Consider the following 22432-nt stretch of genomic DNA (forward strand, 5'->3'; position numbering starts at 1 on the left):
CCATGGAATATTTTTCCAAATTTTTTCTCTTTTGAAATCAAATTTATTGGGGAGATATTGGTTAATAAAATTATATAGGTGTCAGGTATAGGATTCTGTAATACATCATCTGTATGTTGTATTGTGTGTTTACCACCCGGAATATTTTCCATGATCTAATCACTCTACCAAAGGGATAGAGAATTAAGTTGGGAGGTCTTCCTAAGCATTCACTGGCTCATTTTTAGTTTCCACATTCCCAGGGATCAGCTGCGTATTCTCTGAAATTGCCCCTTTCTTCTGTGTCCTCAGGGTACTTTGCTCATACCTCAACGAGAGCATCACTCAAATTAGGATGCAGATATGCTTTTTCCTTCACCATTCGAGGAGGGATGCTATTTCCATTTTTCCATCAATGAAATGTAATCACTAGCACATAGATGTTCAATATGTTTGTTGAGTGAATGTTAGAAGATATCCATTACTTGAGTAATTTAAAGGGGCAGAGAACCTTTCAGTAAGAATAGCAACTAGTTTACCATCAAAAAAAGGGAGGACATACGATGAACTAGGCATGATTTGTAGAATAAGCAGTTCCTCACTTTATATTAGATTTCACTTGGCCAGAAAGTGCCGAGTGCCCTGGGGCTCCCTGCATTATGAGTCGGGAGTCACCAGTTATCACCAGCAGTAGATCAAAACTCGGGATGAAGCTACAGCTTGTGGCTGGCTCTGGGTCACAGCTTTATATTTCTGGTTTGTAGTAAGACAAGAGTGGCTAAGTTCAACCTGCAAATCACTGCTGTGTGCGGGCAAATGGCTAAACCACATCATAGTGACAAATAGATCCAATTGCTTCCTCTGAAAGAGTTTAGAACCCAGAGAGTCCCTCCCATTCGACCTCAGGACATGCAAAACCCCCTTCCATTTTTGTCCCATTGAATAGAACAGGCATACAGGGAGGTGAAGTGGCATTTCGGGAGCACTGAGGCAAATTCAACCGTGAATCACCCCTAACACCTTTGTCTAAAGGACACACGGGCTATTAATTTCAACTACCCTGGTTTTTGAAAGAATGGGCTCTTATGACCCATACTATATTTTCCCTCAAAACCAAAACAAAACCTCATTCGTTCCTGAGGCTAAAAACAATACCAATATTCTTCTCTGGGCCGGTGTTTTCTGCACAATTATACGGTGATGAATTAAAACTTCCCAGCCAGCACACTCTCGCCCCATCCACTCCTGCCCTTCGGTGTCATTGAAGGGTGCCATCTCTGTGCTGAGGTGTGCTACGCTCCCATCAGGAGCGGGGCTATTCTGCGCCGTCATGCAAATGACTGCCTTCATCAAAGGAGCTTTGTTAGTTATGCATTGTGTTCCTTATCGCTCCCTTCCCAAACCCCAGGGTCCCGGCAGGCAGGCGCAGAGGGGCGCCACCAGCAGCAGCAGCCACCGTCCAAGGCATCCTTATCTGGAGGCGCAGGGCGCTCTGGGGATGACCTGCCAAGTCCCTGCCACCGCCTGTCCTCCTGGTCCTTTGTGCCAAGTGAGAGCCTTTGTCTTCATTCTCTGATCTGCTTTTCTCGGCGTGGTGAGTGGCCGTGAGACACCCACCAACACATCTGGAGAGACAACCTGGAAATTTAAAGGATTTGTGAAAACACCAGGCTCCTTTTCTCTTCTTTTTTTTGGGGGGTACAAAACAGCTTACTTTGTCCAGCCTTCCCACATGGATAAGCTTAGTTGTTTCTTTCTCTCTCCTTTTTTTAAGCAGAAACATAATTATTTAAAGATGCCATAGGCCTCGGAGAAGCCTAGGAGGAGTGGAGGGGAGGAAAGCCCAAAAGGGATATTGACAAGTTGAGAAAAGGTCATCTGACGGCTCCGACAGAGGCAGGCACAGGGGGCTCTTTTTCATTACACCTAACACAGCTTAACTGAGTTCAGCACCGCCTTCTGCAGCCTCTGGGGGACGGTTTTCTTCTTGGACGGGCGCTAGAGATTAATCCGCCTGTAATTTCTCCTGCTTTTCTAACTGTCAGGGGATTTGTGTTGGAGATAATGGCGGTATTAATGCCTAACCTAGGTGTAGAAATTGCCTTAATATAACAGGGATCATGAAGAGCACACCAATAATTGCCCCTGAGTGATAGCCCTTAAAGTAAATGGCAATAGAGGAGGGCCCACATCCAGCCGTCTTTAATGAAGTTTGGGGCTTTTCTGATGAGATTCTCTACACAATAGGCAGAGCATCGAGGCTGCCTCATGAGTTTTAACCTCTAGCCCGGATTTAATATGGCCTTATTAAAGATCCTGGCCAGGTTCACTCTGGCATGACATGTAATAAAACAAGGCACAAAATGTGCTGTAATTAAAGCTGTTTGGATAGTATTATCAGATACTTAATAATTAAGGATTTTTATCAGACAGTGGTGCTGGACAGTGAAACAAACAATACACTGATAATGAACCGATAACGGCATTGAAACCAAGGCTGTTTTAGAAAGAACCGTAAAACCAGCCATGCATATATTTTCTGAAAACACTGTGGCGTTATAACTTAAGCTGTAGTTAAGTACTACGGGGTGAGATTCTATAAATTAACAGTTGGCAGGAAATTGAAACAGTCTTAAGTACACACTTCGCACACTGCTCTCTTCTTCACTCCCAATGCCAGAAGGAACTGGGGGCGGGGAGAGAGACCAGTTAGTGCCCGAACCGTGGGGTATAAAGCGAGGCCATGGCAGGGGAGATGGAAAGGGGGACAGCAGGACCTAGGTTAAAGAGCAGCAACTGCTCGACAGAAGGAGGCTATAAATGATGTTATGATTATATTGGTATAACTAAGCGAAACGGGCATATTTGCTATCTTTTCAACACAGAAACTTTCCATTTCTAATTTTAACATAATATTTCTCCATGGCTTTTCTTTGGCCATTTTTTTTCCCCCAGAAACATGCACCTTTTCTTGTTTCTTGGTTTAGAAAAAATATTTTGGGGAAAAAAGAAAAAGAACTTTCGTTAGCAGATGATCAGTGAGTTAGAGGGAAAATCTCTGTGGTTGTTTAATGATGTGCTTGGATGTCCTAATTTAAACATATGTCTCTTCTACATTGGCTCAATATAAGGTCCCTCCTCCCTCCACAACACGGAGTACAAACCGTGTAAGTAGATGTTTAGAGGTTACTTTCATGCTTTTAAAGAGAAAGCAGTATAACCTGAGGATATGACAACTGTCCATTCACACTCACTCACTTTCTTAGTAGACAAGAAGTAAAAGAAACGCCATCACATTCATTCCCTCATGTACCAATGAAACTCAACCTAAAGGGTTCTAAACAGGCTCCAGTTATCACATAATATTTTCATTATCACATTCTGTCTTTACTTTTTTTCCAAAGAGTGATGAGTAAATTCACCGGATGAGTGAATTAAAGAGAAAAAAATATGTAAGTTAATACTTGCCTGTTTTTATTTATGAATTCTTATATGTAGTAAACTCTGTAGCAAAATATGTCTTTAATTCAGAAGAGAAAAAGTAACAATATATACCAAAATAAACTTAAAGAAAAACGCAGGGACAACTCTAATTTCAGAATGCATATTAATTGTGTTTATGATTTTCTAAATATTCTGATACCAAGCCTAGACTGATGCATCACCAGACACCGTTGAATGAGTGAGTGATTCCATTGCATGGCGTCATAACGGAAATGGTGAGGTGGCACACGTGGCCGTTCTGTTCACTTGTACTTGAGCTCTTCTGGTCTATAGAACTGACCAACACATGAGAGCCACGTTCTCTTTTTTTCTGGAAGCTATTGCAGTGGAAGCCAAGAACTGGGCTAATTCTCTCGGCACACAACTGGATTTCTGAAGAGAGCCGGCTGGATCGCCTGTTGAAGGTGTTTTGCTCCTGTGCTCATTCGAGATGATGCCAGCACATGGCTGCGTGACTACTGTAGTTGAATGTGGCCGGTATTACGGAATGTGGACAAAGCAGCCACTCCTGGAAGTAACTGAACTCTATTCCCATGGTGTCCCTCGATATCCAAATCCAACCTTCATAATCGGTTCGCTGGGGAAGCCCTGAGAGCCCTGGCCATCCTCTGTGCCCCAAGGGTGTGGGCCTTCTCTGGGTTAGCCGAGCTCCCAGAATTCTGCTATGTTTGGCCAGACTAAAGCCTCCTATATCTTACTGACACAAGATCTTTAACTACTGATGGGAGAGTATGCTGTCCTCCCTCTCATTAGAGACTGTGTCTAAGTCTAGGTGCTTTCTGATGATTGACTTGACAGGAATAGAAATAAAAAATTTACTTTAAGCCAAATGGATGTGCATTACTTACAATTTCTCCTTTAACTTAAATATATCACAGTCTATCTTACTACTTGACTTATCAAGGGAGCCACGTATTGGATACAAATGTGGTGATCATCATATAATATTCTAATTCTATGATTCTGTTGGGTGTACTGTGCCTCCCAAGGTGCTATGGGTTCTCATTTGTTTATCTAAAGATTATATTGTTTATGTCCACAATGAACAAAGCATTATGCTAGATACTATAGAAGAAACAAACCTAAGACAGCACTCCTTCTTTCAAGGTGAGTATAATATAAGTATAGACTCCCCAAATCTGAGCGACTCTAGTCTAGGCCAGAGTGTGAAGAACTTTGTTATTAAACTACGAGTATGTGGACTGCGAGAAAGTATAGTTGAGGAACCCAGGAAAGGATTCAGGGCTGGGGAGGCATCTCTGGGCTGGAAAACATGTTTCCAACAGAGAATACAGAATGGGCAAATGCAAAATAAATTCAGAAGTCAGGCAGTTGCCAGTTTGGCATTTGTATATTTGGGAGAATTGGTCAATCTGGCTTAAGAGAATTCTTATAACACTTGCTAAGCATTCATATCTGGCTTTGTAATTTTATAGACAATTAGGAGCCTCTAAATATTTTTGAGCAAGGAAATGTTGTTAGGTATTCTTTAAAAGTATGTATTTGGCACCTTAACCAGATTTGCTTGTTGGTTAGAGCATCAGCCAGAGGACTGTAGGGTTTCAGGTTCGATTCCGGTCAAGGGAACAGAACTCGGTTGCAGGCTTGATCCTAGGCCCCGGTCGGGGTGTGTGCAGGAGGCAACCAATTGATGTATCTCTCTCACATCTATGTTTCTCTCTCTCTTCCTTCCACTCTCTCTGAAAAGCAATGGAAAAAAAAAGTATCTTCAGGTGAGGATTAAAAAAAAAGTATGCATTTGGTGGTAGGGTGGCAAGGAATCATAGGCTGTGTCTATTAATGCTGGAAGTGATCTCAGGGTACATGACCTCATCTTGGCCCTGAGGAAACTGGGATGTGCCCAGGGTCTGGAAGTGGACAGAACCCAAGTCCTTTTACACCCAGCCAAATGCTCTTGCTAATATCACTGTTGAATTATTGTAATTCTTGTTTTGTTATTTTATAAGATCATTTTCTTAAAAAAATTTTGACAAAATTACTGACAAATAATAGTGTTCATTTTTTTTTTTTTTTTTTGTGATATATTCTTTTTATTGCAAAGAGCCCCCTCACCAAAAAAAAAAAAAAAATTCACTTATTTTTTACTTGATTTGGAAAAGCTTAAAAGTCATCATTTCTGCCTTTTGCTAATAGGTTGGCTAGAACAGATCTTAGAATCCAGGCAGGGGTCATTGGGTGCATATCCTTAAATGTAGTGTAGGAATTCTTCTGAAGAAATGACTAAGTGATGGCCAATTTTTACCTGGATAGCTTCATTTGTTTTACTCAGGTAGAGAGATTAGCAGCATCTTGTGACTAATGATCAATGACTTTTAAACCATGCCAATACCTTTTTAGAGTTAAAGCATAATGAAAACTTAATGAAGTCTTCCTGGTACATTAACTTTCTATGAGAAATATACATAAGAAATGCATGCTCAGCAGTCGAGAGACTCCATGTGAGTTTTATAGGTATTCCTGACTTAACAATTTACTTCCACAAACACTGAATATCTATTTTATTAAAAGCCCCCTGTTAAGCAACTCTGTGGGATTCAAAAATGATATATGAAGTGAATGAATATTTCCCTCAGGGACCTTTCATTATAGAAGTTAATGTACTTGGGTTTAGTCCTGAATGGATTTGAAAATCAAGTTTAGAAGACTACCTAGACTACTGGTTGCAGAAAAGATAGACATTGCATAGTCACATAAGACTGAATGTAATCAGCTTTTTTATGAAGATGGTGCCCCGAAAGTGGAGAAGGAAGCCCCTGCCCCTCCCAAAGCTGAAGCCAAAGCAAAGGCTTTGGAGGCAAAGAAAGCAGTGCTGAAAGGTGTCCAGAGTCATAAAAAAAGGCCTTCACGTCTCCCTCATTCTGATGGCCCAAGAAATTGTGGCCCTAAAGGCAGCCCAAATATCCTCGGGCCAGCGCCCCCAGGAGAAACAAGGTTGACCACTATGCCATCAGGTTCCCCCGACTACCCAGTTAGCCATGCAAAAGATAGAAGACAGCAATACCTTTGTGTTCATTGCGGGTATCAAAGCCAATGAGCACCAGATCAAACAGGCTGTGGGAAAGCTCTATGACATTGACCTGGCCAAGGTCAACACCCTGATCAATCCTGATGGAGAGAAGAAGGCATATGTTTGACTGGCTCCTAACTATGATGCTTTAGATGTTGCCAAAAAAATTTGGATCATCTAAACTGAGTTCAGCTGGCTAATTCTAAATACAATTTTTTTTCAGTTAAAAAAAAAAAAAAAAAAAAGGAAAGGAATGTAATCAGTGCTTTTATCAAAGTCTGACCCTTGGTAGCACAATTTCAAGTTAATGTTGAATGAGAACATAAATGGCATTTTATTGAACACCTACTATGTGCAAAGCACCCTTCTATAAGATTTGGGGTGTGGTAGGGGAGTGAAGCAAATAGGAAACAGGCCCTGTTCTAGAGGGCAAAGACAGACATGCACTCAATTAAAATACAAAGCACTTGTCAAGAGTTCAATAAGAGAGGCCCAGACAATATTATAGATTTTTGGAGAAGAATCCATTTATTCTATTTAGGGCTCTGAGAAGACATCATAAAGCAGGTGACATTTAAATTGGGTCTTGAAGGCGAGATCGAATTTTTAAAGGTAAGGAAATAAGGAACCCTTCAACTCACTCTCATTCCCCAATATTTTTATAGGGGTGAAATCTGGCTAATATGCATCTCCATTAAATGTCTGGAGATGTAAGCTATCACTTGGGAATAACATGGGGAGGTGTGGTTGTCAGAGAGCCTCCTCTCTCACCTCTTTAGGTAAGTTGGGCCCATGTAGCTCAGTGGTGGCTTTTGTTGTGCCTTTGTGCCTGTCAGTTGGGTGGTTAGCTAATGTCTCCCTGCAGCCCCAATGAAATGACTGGGGTCGCTCCAAAGGCCATGGCCCAGGCAAGGCACCCCCTGGATTACACAGGAAACTCTCCAGAGCATCATTTAGTGTAGAGGAAAACGCTGCACACCTGAGAAGGACAACCACAGACATAGCAGAGACCCCCTTCAGACGAAGAAATCAGACTGGACGATTTGGAACTCCAGCGAACCCCTGCAATCCACTTTGCTGCTGCTCAGTCCAGCACCATGGAGGCGAATAGTCCTGACAGACGGACGTGCCTCCATGAACCTATTCATCTAGGGTTATATGTGCATTTTAAAGCAAGACACAGCTCTCGTCTTTCCCACTCAAGGAAGCATAGCAGAATGCAAGAAAGTAAACGGTGCGGTTGCAGGAAAAGACTTCCTTCCTCCACTCCTCCTCTCCCTCCTCCTTCCCTCTCTCCCTCTTTCTCTCTTTCTGCATACACACACACTCACACACTCACACACAATGGTTTCTGAACATTAAGTACTTTTCCACAATTATTAGTAACACATTACTTGCAAAACTACAATGGATTTTCAATGTTACACAGATGTATTCAGGTAGGCACTAAGAACACTAGTACAAACAGCTTGCTTTAAATGTTTTCTCAAAAGAAATCCCCACCGAATTCATCTCCAGTCTTGCTTTGTTCAGACTGAATAGGAAGAAAGTTTCCTTTAGGAAATGCCTCTCTGCGCAGCTCCATTTCCAGCACGCTCAGATGCAAGCACTAGAAAATTCCAAACCAGGTAAACAGGAGCTCCTTTTCACTCAAAGTGAAAAATTACAACCTTTAAAGGCTGCGTATTTAAAGTGCAACATTATAAGAAACAGCGAGTGAATCTTTTTACTTGTTCCCAACACCTATCTAAATATTTGAAAAGGAGGACATTTATTCATTCCGGGAACAAACTCTTTGTCAAAGCTGCAACCAACATGTAAATAAAAAGACAGCAGCAAAAACATGTGCTAGGCTGGCTATGTTTATGATCTCCTGACAGGAAATGTATAAATAGGGAAAATTTACCACTCATTCACGAGAGCCTAATGAAGCAGAACTAAGATCTCACGCACACTATCCATCAGGTGGGCAGCGTGGGCAATTTCTCAATTTCAGGCAGAATTGCATTGTTCCAGTCACATCTCCTGGAACAAAGGTCATTTTTTCCCCCTTCAGTCAAAACAGTAAAACTGTAATTGTTCCAGAAGTTTTCATTTTTCTTAAGCTGCTGTTAATTTAATAGGTTGTTTTTTTTTCCATACCCCCGAACGCAGGAAACGCAGGGCTGTGTGGCCCACAGAATCAATCTGTTCCACGCGTTGTGGCACATGAAGTACATTTAATTGATGTTTATTGCAAGGCAAAATGATTTATAGTGTCTAGCAAGCACTCAGAATTTAGAGCCTTGTTGTTCATAACAGCTTCCTGAAATAACAGAATCCTGGGCTGCATGAGTCTATTCATAAAGGTTTTAAAACCATTGCATCTCTCAGTCATGGAATGTGACTCAGCCGCAGACAGGATGAGACTCCAGAACCAGCTAAATGCTTCTGAAGTGAAGTCTGGTGACAGCTAATGGGAAGGTTGCAGGACGTAAGAAGGCTTAAATCTGGCGCGGACTGTAGACAAAGGCATGCTTCCAGTTTTTGAATGTTCATTTATATCTCCGCAAGCTGCATTACTGTGTTGGCCAAAAGAGGCATATGGAGTTTCAGCTACTCTCTAAGCTGCACATTGTTAACTTGTCCATGAAAACACATTTTAAAATTTGTTACATCAGCCTGTATCCTATGCCAGGTGTCAAGACTCTCCTTTAGTTAAGTCTTGAAATGTTGTTTTGAAATGGTGATGTAAAAAATCAGTTTAAGGAAGCTTCGGGATATACTAAGCTTCAGGAAAGACAAGCAATAAACACAAACGAATCGCCCTCTTGAATCTGGGTGCACCCATGTGACTTTGGGCGATCAGATGGCTACACTTCAAATCGCTGAGTGAAGCCGCTGATATCTGTCTGAATGTTTGACACCTTCGGTTCAACAAACCTTTTGAACTCGGGTCCCACACCTATTCCTTGAGACCTGTTAGTTCTTTTCTCTCCTGTATTTCCCATCTTAGGGCCACTGCCCTCTGCCCAAGTGCTCCAGTCCGACACATCAGCAACTTCTCTGCCTCCTTTCCCTCCGACTGCTTCCACTGGGTCCAGTCCCCCAGTCCCGACGCCCTGGCCTGGCTCCCTTTCACAGCCACCCTTTCCAAGCCAGTCCCGGCCCCTATCTCATTTCTCTTGATTTTCCAGTTAACCTCTGGTCTCTCTCACTTACCTATGGCACCAGTTGCCCTATAGGAGTGCAGGGGAGACTGTGGGGCTAACAATGTTCGGTCTACCCTCTGAAACTCCGCACACTCAGCCAGGCAACTCTGATTTATATATCGAAGCTCCTTACTTCATTTGCAAAAAAAAGATCCTACTCCTAAAAACAAGTGTGAAAATCACACTTACCTTGCTAGTAGTAACTCTCCCTTATTTTAGCCAAGCTATGTTTTTGAAAAATAGTATTTCCAGTTGTACAACTTGTGCCTAAATTAAACTTTCATGAAGGATGCAGCATAATTAAATGGCATAGTGTTTATAACATATTCAAATTAATCAATTTCCACATTTGAAGGGTCTACCTCTGCCCAAGTGCCATGGGGGCAATAAAGAATTAAAAGACAAAGGAAAACAAGACGTTCACATGTGACTAATTAGACATGGACCCAATGAAGAGAAGGAGACAATATATAGTGAAATCAGGTGCCAAAGCACAGATAAAGGCTCACCTGCACTCAAGGAAGACAACTCTTCCTCTAGGTATGTCCCTTTCTGGGATGGACACCACTCTCACCACACACCATGGCTGGATGTGGCCTTTGCCGTCTCTTTTGGCCCTCACATTCAATTAGTGTCAAGAACTTCGAATTCTTAACTTTTTCTTTAAAATATTTTTTACTCTCCTTTTTTATCTTCTGTCCCATTTCCATATAACTTCCTAATTGTCCTTTCAAATTTACTTGCACCCCCTCCTGCTCACGTGACTCTGTAACTGCTCAATGTCTGGTTAATCCAGTTCAAACACCAGTCAGGACATTCAAGGCCCTCTACAAGGTGCCGTAATGAATGCATTCACTCATTCATTCAATCAATCAACACGTATTTTTTTAAACACTTACTATATGCCAGGTGCGAAATAGGCACTGGGGATATTCTCATTTTTATTGAAACCTGTATCTTATTAATATGGAAGGAATCCAGGAATTGGGTCACTTCCTGACTCTATAATCTTAGATTATTCTTTCACCTCTCTAAACTCTGCTGGATTCCTTCTTTACAAAGTGGGAAAACAATCCGGCCTGCCCTACGTAGATCACAGAATTGCTGGGAAAGTTAAACATGAGGTAGGGCACTGAAAATGTTTTGTGCCCAGCCCATGTGGCTCAGTTGATTGAGCATCATCCTGTGCACCAGGAGGTCGCTAGTTCGATTCTCGATCAGGACACATGCCCAGACTGCAGGCTTGATCCCCAGTACGGGGCATGCAGGAGGCAGCAGATCGATGTTTCTATTTCTCTCTCCCTCTCCCTTCCTCTCTCTGAAATCAATAAAAACATACTTAAGAAAAGAAAATGCTTTGCAATCTCTAAGAAACCAACATTCATTCCTTTATATACTTTGGAGTTATTCTGAAAATAAATGCAATTAACTAACATAGGAAGAGAGAAGTTGGTTTCAATGGAGGCTTTCAGGATTGTGTTCTTCTCTAAGCTCCTGTAACTTGTATAACTGGATTTTGTCTTGCATACCGTGGGAAATATGTCACTAAAGAGTTCTGAGCAAAGAAGCCAGAAAAAGAACATACTGGTAGCTGGGTATAAGATGGCTTGATGCTAGGAGACTAAAGCAAGAAGATGGGTTATTAGTAGAGAGAAAATGTAGGTTCAGGAAGTCCAGAAGGTTGGTGGTAAAGGAAAGGAGGGAGGAGAGTTAAAGAAATATCGTAGAGGAGAAACAGCAGAATTTGACAGTCTAGATGTGGTGGCTGGGAGAACAGGATAAGGGACAGAGAAGAGTAAGAGGATGACTCACAAATTAGGATTTGAAGTGAATGAATGACTTGTGATACCCCTGCGAGGGAAAAAGGGCAAATTTCTATTCAAAGGTAATAGGTATACTTTCGAATGTTTAGCCTGAATTGCACATATCTTGGGGTAAACACGGAACATATATAAAATAATACGCACATAAAAGAAATTATTAGAGCCAAAACAGACAAATAAAAGCATTGAAGAAATATGTACATGACTTATAGGCAGAATCCTCAGATTGGGGAACTGTGAAAGAAGGTTCAGTACAAATGGATTCCCTAATTATATTGTTATTAATATTGTTGTTTTATTATTTTATTTCTTTTTGCTTTTACAGTTTAAAGAGGAATTCTTTTCCCAGAATGCTCCAGTTGATGACAATTCTTTTAGGTCTAGAAATGTAGCTCTTCTGTATGTGGATTAAATGAATTCATTCTTTACTCCCACTGCCAAAGTACAATGAATCAGATTTCAGGCTTTGGGGATCTGTAACTTATAAAATGGTAAGACTGTGTTTTTTCTGTAAAAAATTGGTGCCAGGAATATTTACTAAACTGTTATGCAAAGGGCTTCTTTTAGTGTTCTCATTTCTAAGACTCCTTTGTGTGGGCTATTCCATGTGATTCATATTTTTTATGCATTTTTAAATATATATTCTATCAGTTTTTAAAGAAACATTACATATTTAAACAATTCCAGCCCTCCCTCCCCAAACAAATCCATGGAGACTTTTTAAAAAATGCTAGGAAAGATTAAGAATTGAACTGTAAACATCAACATTTTAAGACCTTAAAATCTATAGCACTGGATATGATTCCTTAAGAATTTCTAGATCTGTATTGTCTAATACCGTAGCCACTAGCCACGTGTGGCTCTTGAAATTTAACTAAAATTAATAAAATCAGAAATTCAGTTCCTTAGAGACTCTAGTCACATTTTAATCAATCAATATACCCAAGTGGCTAGTGGCTACTATACTCAACAACACAGATATTATATATTTCCATCAACAAACATTTCTATTAGCTGCTGCTAGCTGAGACCATTTATTGGCGTAAGTGAAAGAACCTGACTATAGTCCGAGAGCTCTGCTTGCTCCACAGTTGGTCCAAGTATTTGTATAGCACATGATCATTAGTATTGCTGAAAATGTAGACCAGCCAGGCCACATCCAATTTGACAGCTGCTCACAGATATACTCCTGTGGTCAAAGTCCCAGAATAGCTCCTGCCATCCTTGTGACCAAGGTCAACACAGAAGAATGTTTTTTACTTTCCTGTCTCTCTTGAGGGACCATATTATCCTAAGTCAATGACCCCACAGATCCCTGGGCAGTCAGGGATAATTTATTTCATATTATTTGGTCAAACATTTCCTTTGTGAATTTTATTTAGATAAATGTGACTCTTTCTTGTCTCATAAGAAAGAAGTCCATGCTGTTCCCTGTAACTAAACACAGGAACATGAGGAAAGAGGAGGTGCAGAGTCCAAAGCCTGGTAACTGCCAGTGGGCAGGATTTCCCCCTCAACACATTACATATTGCAATTAAACAAATGTTTTGTGAGCAGTGCAGACATATCTTGCTGTTCTGCAATTTGCTGAACGCAAAGATAACATTCAATAGATCCAAGAAAAACCTAGGAAGATCGGGCCTTCCAAAATCACAATGGTTTTGGCTTCAGTTGACAATAATGGTCAATTTAATTATCGGCCATCACAGAACATAAATGAGCCATTATGATAGCTCATCAGAAGGAAAAAAACCAACTCTGACATGCAAGGCATCTGATCTAATTGGTCCTAGTACTGAGAATTCACCAAAATAACTCCTGACTATAAACAATGTAACAGCTATTAAATTCATCTTATAAAGATCAAACATTTCAGAAGGAGGTTGGATTTTAAAGCTCACTGAGTAATGTGCTCTTATAAATAGAAGACTGTTTGGTAAACCTAGCTAATTAAAACACTTAATAAATGGGATAAAGCTACCACTCTAAATCTCTTGTTGGTACTAGAGAATTCTCATTTGCTCTTTCAGAGAAGTAATCAATTGAAGGGCACATTTTTCTTCTCTTTGTTCTTTCCCATCAATTTTAATGGGTGCAGAACATCAGTCACACAAAATGTAATGGGACAGGAAGATGGATGGGTACATTTGAAGTCACTAGTCACAGGACGGAAAACATCCTGATGAGGTGACCGTGGCAGTGCAGAGTTCAGCAATACGGCCTGGGCAGTATTTAGTAAGTGAAAGTACGTGGCTATATGATTTGGTATTAGCGCTCAGCAAAATCAATCTCCAGACACAATTGATCACATTTCCACAGGTCAGACTTTCAAAGTCACATTCTCAAAATATGCTTCAATGACACTCTTAATTCTAGAAAATGATTTAATCTAGCAACAAAGTGGATAGAGAGGAGAACAACACTCTAACCTTCACCTTGTCTTATAAGTGATTAACATTCTTTTAGAGGGGGAGTTCTATTACAGCCTAGAAATTATACCCACAGCTTACAAGGTGAACTGGTGTACACAAGGGATGCTTGCTGAGCACTGAGATCCCCCTTCAGGATGGAGGCACAAGCGCCCTGGCGCTGAGATCACTGGGTGTCACAGCCTGACAGGCCCGTCCTGCTCTGGGAACTGTGCTTAGCCAAAGGGAGTTGCCTTGTGTAAAAGTTACACTCTCTCCTCATGGGCTACCGTATCCGAAGATTAGACAATGCAGAGGTGCTAAGGCATGGTCATCCCAGCTTCTCAGCTCTCCCTGCTGTCAGCGGAGGTCTCTGTTGAAGCTGAATCACAGTCTTAATTTTCCTCGGCCCCATCCTATTGCCTTCACTTCCACACAGGTGTTGTTCCCCAGACAAATCCCCAAGCATCTCACATGCAAATCTCTTGTCTCAGAGCTTGTTTCCAGGGACATGTAATCTAAGGCAGTATATATTCACACACACACACAAAACCTAAGACATATATATATACACACACACAAATGCAAAGAGCCATTCATTTTTCTTTGCAGCAAATTAAGATAATTAGATAATTTAAATGAGCTAAAATAAAATATCTATGAACATTCAGGTTCACAATTGGTAAATAACATACTATTACTTTTTTAGGACTTACACAGACAAAAAGGTGTTTTTTATATAACAGTTAAACAGCATTTAAAACATATTACATGTAATAGTTTAAGTAGTTTGATTCTAGTGGGCCCCTATATCCCTATGTACTCCAGCAACTGATCAAAGTGTATTAACACATTCAGGGGATAAGGTACCACTTCCTAGGCCTGCAGTTTCCTTTTTGAGGGATTCAAGGTAACATTTGGTATTGTATGAGCAACCTATTGGTTCCCACCTATGAATACTATAATATTATTAATACAATTTAAATAGATATTTCCTTAAGGTCCTGTTAGCCATTTGTCTCTTATGTACATTCTAAAAGCAATACTTTATTACAGAATATTAAAAATGAAATTAAACCTATTTGAAATATATCCACAGAAGATTCCACATCTCAAATTAATACATGTTTTTCCCTCTCTTAGGATTTTCTGTGATCTATGAAATATGGATAATACTGGCTGGAAAGCTGCACATACTTCAAAGCTATCAAAACAAAGTTCAAAGTGAGGGACCAATTTTAAAATGATGTTCCATTTGTTTTAGAAGGTGTGAACTAGGTATTTATGGAGGGGAGAAGAGGAAAGCACTGGGAAGTGGTCATTAGCACGTTAATATTGTTACTGGGTGTGCTGTGTGATGTCAGTGGGTCATGTTCATCAGTAATTGATAATCTATCATGAAGAATATTTCATGAATGAGGTCTCATATAGAAATTGCTGGGGAGGCTATTAATGTATACTATTTGCTTTAAATACTTTTTATCACTGTTGTTTTTAAATAAAACCACAACTTCATTTTCCTGAAATCTAGGACCCAGTTACACTGCTGTCAAGAGACTGGAACGATAGTATTAATGATTTGTAAGGCCGCATCTTTATAAATTATATTTAACTTAGTTTTAACAACTTTTAAAAATAGCATCCCAATGGATCCCACAAACCTAAAAAAGAGCTGACAGTCACAGACTACACTTAAATAAATATGTGAATAACTTTCTGTCCATATGAACATTACAACAATGAATCTGTGATTTTTATACATTTGCTGAGATTATTGGTATTTATGGGTGATATTTCAGGAGGCGAAAATGGAAAAGACTAAATAAGCCATCTAATCTGTGCTCATTCAGGAGATATTTTCTAAGACTTTTAAGTCTAAATTTCACATCTAATCAAATATTACTATAATGAATAGAAATTGTTCTTGTCTTTCTCTCAGTTCTACTAACTACATTAAATATAATTGGGTGAGACCGGTGGCATGGCTCAGTGGTTGAGCCCCAACCAGGAACCAGGAGGTCAAGGTTTGATTCCAGCCAGGGCACATGCCCACAACCCGGGGGCATGCAGGAGGGCCGATCAATGATTCTCTCTCATCATTGATGCTTCTATCTCTCTCTCCCTCTCCTTTCCTCTCTTTGAAATCAATAAAGACATATTTTAAAATATATATATAATTGGGTGCAATTATGAAAAAAAAAATTTTACTTAATTTTCCTACTCTTGAGAGTTAAGCAATGGACCCTCAGGTAGAGACATGACCCTTATATATAGTTCTGAAAATGTCCACCATAAGCAAGACAGTAAAAATATTCTCCCTCCTTCCCTCCCTCATCAGATTAACCTAGAATTTGGATAAGATTTTAGTCTATTGTGAAATATGTTGGGCATTCAGGTCACAATTTAGAACTAATTTTCATGGGAATGGGAAATTAATCCTAGTTTAAAAGGAAATTTTTAAATTGGAAAACTTAACTTCCACTCTCTTTGAGTTTTCTATCTCAAGTTATCTGTGAGCCACCAAGTTAGGTTGTCTCCTGAAAAGTGTCACTGATATTGGGTATATGAAGGGGGTTCTTTTTACTCGTATTATATTCTTCACAGCTCAAAGACTATCCTAGCTTTTCCAAGAAGTATGAATAACAATAAATATGGTTTTGGGTTATTAAAAAAATAAGTGTTTTGTATATTATTGAATTAGACTAGGTTTTAGTTAGAAGTTAGGTTTAAAAATGATTTTCATGATTTTCTTAGGCTACTCTTTGTTTTATATGATCTTCATCGGGATATCTGCAATTGGAGCATTCCTATTTTGTGCTAAAGTAATTAAAAAACCCAAAGGCAGCATCATCATCAGGGAAAATTCAGGCGTTTTTCAGAATATTTTACAATCATCACCTAAAATTTTTTATACTAAGAAGGAACATATGTAAAACACATAGTTCAATAATTCAGCCATATTTTACTATTTCAGTGATGGATTTAAACCATCTAAAATAAAAAGCAGCACATATTAAGGCATCTTTACACAAAATATCTAATTCAATTTTACAGCATATAAGACACCAGATGAAGAAACATAACAGTTACCAAATCAACAGTCAATTCATTTAATCACACACAGCACTATTTTGCTTTATATAATGTATATATAATACATCCTACTTTAGATACTTCATTTTAATTTTTGTGTATACTATAGCAAATCATCATCACTATGACATCTCATGAATCTTTGTTCCTCTCTCCCTCCCCCCACCTCTCTCTCTCTCATAGAACAAATATCATCCCTTGCTCTGCTGTTATTTGTGAACAAGTTATGTACTGAAGCATGCTGGACAGTAAACACCTTGAGGACAGAAATCTCATCTTATTCTGCTTTTTGGTCACCTTCATACTGCGCTGTACACAGAATTCATTTAGTGTTTACTCAAGAAATATCTATACAGACACTGGGTTAGATTGAAGACAGGGTTTTTGCCCTGCAGAGATTCAAAGACCAGTGGAAATCATAAGCAAGTAAACTGAGAATCAATACCAATTGGTACATGTTATTACAAAGGTAAGTGCTGGGTACCTTGGAAAGAGAAGAGAGGGGTCTTGTACAAGTTCAGAAACTCTGGGCAGATTTCCTGGGATAGGTGATGCCTGACCCAAGCTTTGAGGAGGGCTACAACTTAGTGCACTGAAAAACAATAGCGAAATTCTAGAAGAACAAAACAAAACAAAAACAGCTAGGTTTGATACCTGAGGAATGAAAATTCTATCATTATCTATCATGACTAGATATTATGAGATAAGGATCTGATATGGTGGGTCCATCTGGGTAATGAAATCCTCAGTTGGTGAGAGGAGGTCAGGGAACAGGAGTTCAGCAGGGGCAAAGGAAGGGTCAATAGAGTTTTTTAAAGAAAAGCAATAACACATTTTTCTTGATTCTAAGGTATAAGTTCCCCCTGATATCTTCTTGTTTCTGAAACTGGGATGTAGCTTGCCACCAACATGCGTGTTAAAGGTGGTAGCTTATCAACCAGCTGTTCTTAAATTTGATGACCAGTTTTACAATGAACAGTATCTTAAAACAGATGGTATCTTCAAAATACAGGAAGTATAGAATATTCAGTTTCCTGAATTATCTCATTTTCAAAGACAACTCAGTGAATACTGGAAAGAATAATAAAATAAGCTTTCTTTTATGATGCAGGTGTAGCTATACTCCCACTCCTATTCCTTGACTTGATCTGTATTAAATACCAGCTCTGAGCCAGGCACTGTATGGTGTGGTAGAACTGGAAAGGTAAGGAGAAAGCTAAACACAAACACAGAAACATCTGACTACATTTCAAGTTGTGAGGCACCATAGGAGCATTGGGAAGAGACAGTGACTGTCAGATTCAGAGAGGACTTCCCAGATGGCAAAATATGAGCTGAGTCATAAGGGACTAGAGTTTTTACATGTATGGGGGTGGGTAAAGCACCTCAGGCAAAAGGGACATTGTGTTGAAAGGCAAAGATATGCAAAATTCTCATTGTTTTTGAATAAAAAATGATAGTTTGGTTTGTCCTAAACTTTGGACTGTTCGTAGAGCATAAGGAAAGATGGCAGATTGTGAAGGATCTTCCATGCAGACTTGGATTTATGGAAAAGTAAAGAAAGGCTTTCAAGCTCTCAAAAGTGGGAGTGACAAGGCACTTTCACATTGATGGGCTCTCATAGGTAAGATCATTTGACCTAAGTGGTTAAAATACACGAGGAAAGAAGTAGCAGAGAGGGTCTGTTTCTCCACAGGCCCTTCCGAGGAGAAATTTAAATACCATCTATTATTTTCCTTCTTTCCTTCTTTTCTTCTCTCTGTCCCATTTTTCCTAACTTCTTACTTTCCTTCTTCCTTTATTAGATATTTATTGCATGCCTACTATGTGTCAGGTGCTCTGTAGTTATGGATCAGTAAAGCAGATAAATGTGGAGAGCTCAAAGGGGGAGGGATATTTGATGCTTATAAAAAAATAAACATGGACTTTGGCATTAGCCAGATCCTGGTTTGAATTCCAAGTGTTCTACTTGCTGACAATATGAATTTACCATTTGATTATTTTGTGCCTCAGTTTTCTCATCTGTAAACTGGGACAATATTACCCATGTCACAGGGTCACTTGTTAGGCTGAAATGAGGTCATAACCTCAAAAGTTACTATATCTGGCATTCTTGTATAATGTGTTATGCCCTTTACATATATTATCTCACTTAATCCTCAACAAAGCACTTCAAGAGGGATATTAATCAATTCAACAAAGGCTAAATGAAGTCAAGTAACTAGCTCACAGTCATAGAGGAAATGGTGCTGTTGCTGGATTCCAAAGCCTCTGTTCTTTCTTCTACACACAGGGCCTCTCCTGTGTACCACACTGTGATTGGTATTTAGCCGAGTCATCAAATAGAAATACCCATGTGTCAAATGAGTAAAACATTTTCACTATTTCCATGTCTTGACACTGAGGGTCACAATCACATAGGCGAAACCGATTTCAAACATCATAAATATGAGTCGCCGAGGAAATATGGAGCATAATTAAGGTGTAAAAGACAAGATCTATCCATTGTGTGGCAAACTGGCATAGCAGTGCTCTTCTAAATGAAGTAGGAAGCTAGCAATATTTACCTATATTCTATTATTTAAATCAGCTTCAGAGACTCTATTTGATTTCGACTTTCTGCAACTTCAGGGTGTATAGTGCTCTGTAGTGATTATGGCCCCAAGTCCATTCATTTCTACACAGAGATCAGGACACTCAACTATTCTTATCCTATATCCTGTTTTAGCCAGGTTGCTTTTCCCATTTCCCCCCAAATATGTCCTTTTAGTCATCTTTCTATGACTTTGCTTTTACAATCCATCCTGGACAGCAAACATATTACCTTCAACTTAATAGATGTATAATAATCCTGCTGAATTAAATAACAAATCTTCACTCCTGAACTACTGTTAAGATGTTCCACAAGACCCTTAGACTCTCCTTACCCATACAGAACTGTCCTTTCTCTGCAATGTCCACTGTGTTAGGGTCACACATTTCCATATTTGTCCTCTAATCATTTCATGATAATGTACCACCTTGAAGACTGGCTTTTTAGCTTAGGCTTCTTTTGTGTCCCCTGTTGCTATCTACTAGCATAGTACTGAGCACAAAGCAGGTACAGAGTGATTAGTTATTGTTAGTCAATGAGAAATAGTCTTCCAAACTTTCCTTTATTTGAAAAAATATTAATACCTGAATTCAATTATATGGAAAAAATTACTATCGGTGATTACAATAGTGGTCGTTCATCTGTGGATTCATTATTTTTCAAACCATACTAAGTATTTTAGAAATTCTCTTTGTTCACATACCCTCGAAAGAGTCTCTAAAAAACTAAATAAAGGTACCTGACACAGACCCTTAGGAGGCTTGGGAGTGAGAGGTTAGTTCACAAGAACCTAATTTCCACTGAGATGAGAGTAAGTTTCTGAGAAAATTTCCTACAGTATTTCTAAAAAGCTATATAAAACAGAAACAGGGAGGGGATGAGGGGGAGAATACTTCACCAGGACCCAAACAGCCATAAAGCAAGATTTACAGCTTGTTACAGAATGGCGCAAATTAGCAATTAGATGTTATATGTTGAAACACAGGAGAATACAAGGCTGCTACCTTTTTAGCTTTTTGTTGAAGGAAACAATGAACTCTTCATAAAAACCCTTTTAAAGCTGTTATTCCACACTGAGAGTGACAGAATTAAGGAAGGAGAAATGAATACAGCTGGAAGGGAGATGGCGAAGGGACAGGCTATATGGATGACTTTGGAAATGTTGCAGTTAGCTCTGAGAAACACAGCTGCACTTGAATTATCTGGAATCCCAAATCTGAAGACAAATTTACCACCTAGTGGTACCTAAATTCTCACGTGTCAAAAGAAGATGACATTTATTAAGAATAACACCTAAAATTCTTATGCTATGTGCCCTAGGATGGATAATAGGGAAATATGATGTCTGCAGAAGACTAAATGATTGAATCAGACTCTTGTTCATCTTTTCCCCATGGATTATAAACATTTAAAGGGCAGGGATCCTTCACAGAACCATAATCCCGGGGCCTCTACTTGAGGACCTAGTGATTTAATTTTTGTGCCTTTCTGGATCATTTAATAAGATTGACTGAATATCTATTAATTGACTTGTGAAAATTCAATATATAAAAACATACTTATGTGCCCTGGCCAGTGTGGCTCAGTTGGTTGAGTGTGGTCGCATGCACTAAGAGGTTGCTGATTTGATTCTGGTCGGGGTGCATACCCGAGTTGTGGGCTCAATCCTCAGTAGGGGGTGTGCAGGAGGCAGCTCATCCATGTTATGCTCTAGCATTGATGTTTCTCTCTTTTCCCTTCATCAATCAACTATTCTTTAAAAAATAGATATGTAAACTGAATGTACTGGACCATAATTGGTTGTTGTGGAAGAATTTATCACTTACCAATTAATCTTCAAAAATAGTTATACTTGCAAAGTTCAGAAATCACTGTTTGCTAAAGATACGAGGCTCATTTGTTCCTATCTAATGTGATTGAAAATGAATAACAAATGTGCATGTGTTAAGTAATTATGTAAATAAGATAATATGTCTTAGAAATATTTTCAACAAAAATTGAAATTAAAGAAATTTCTAATCAGATTATCCTACTTAACTAGCAAATTCAGAAGAGCTCAGAGTAAAATTTCTCAGCATGCATATCTGCTAAGTTTTTAGCAACATGTCCTCTTATAACACGGAACTAGTGAAAATGTTTTCTTACAGTATTTCATCTAAATACATACGCAATTAGAGATAGCTGACCTTCTCCTAGGTCTATATCAATTCAATATGTGGTGAAATATAAAGAATTAAATATATACATTTTAATAAAATATGTGATATTCTGATCCTTCTAGTAGGAAAACACACTTATTAAACCTATACATTAATTGCAATCATGAAAATATTTATTTTTACAAAAGGCTTTTTGTATATCAATAACACCCTTTGAAAGTCTTAGATAAGGGAGATTCTAGCTAAATGCACATTTGTGTTTTAATCACTATATCATCACCACTATCTTATTACCATGGCTCAAGATGTAAAATCAATATATCTTACCTTTTAAATGAAAGATGACTTTCATTTTTAAAATTCATAATTTTAAATAATTTTGCATTTTAAAAAAAAAGAGCTAAGTAAAACTACTACAATGTAAAGCAGTGAGTCCACTTTTGATAAACTGTCATATCTCAGAAAAACTTCTTAAAATTGTAGTGGCCTTTTCTTTGAATCCATCACTTTCTGGATTTTGTCCACATTTCTGTACTAAACTGCTCTGTAATAGTTACCACTGACCGCTGCCCAGGTTAGGTTTTCCAGGAAGCCAGCCCTCTGAGAGAGAGTTTAGTGTGCAAGATGTTTGCTAAGGGGTGTTTCCTTTGTAGA

At 39.1% G+C, this 22432-nt stretch overlaps 1 protein-coding gene and 1 pseudogene across 2 annotated transcripts in view; one reads left to right on the plus strand and one right to left on the minus strand.

Moving 5' to 3' along the window:
* Positions 1-22432, minus strand: part of PDZRN4 (PDZ domain containing ring finger 4) — a 329363-nt gene that overhangs the window by 98855 nt on the left and 208076 nt on the right. The window lies entirely within an intron of this gene.
* LOC148093875 (large ribosomal subunit protein uL23 pseudogene) lies at positions 639-6692 on the plus strand (annotated as a pseudogene).

This window comes from Miniopterus natalensis, chromosome 2 (genome assembly GCF_054644295.1).
Source record: "Miniopterus natalensis isolate mMinNat1 chromosome 2, mMinNat1.hap1, whole genome shotgun sequence".
Lineage (NCBI taxonomy): Eukaryota > Metazoa > Chordata > Mammalia > Chiroptera > Miniopteridae > Miniopterus > Miniopterus natalensis.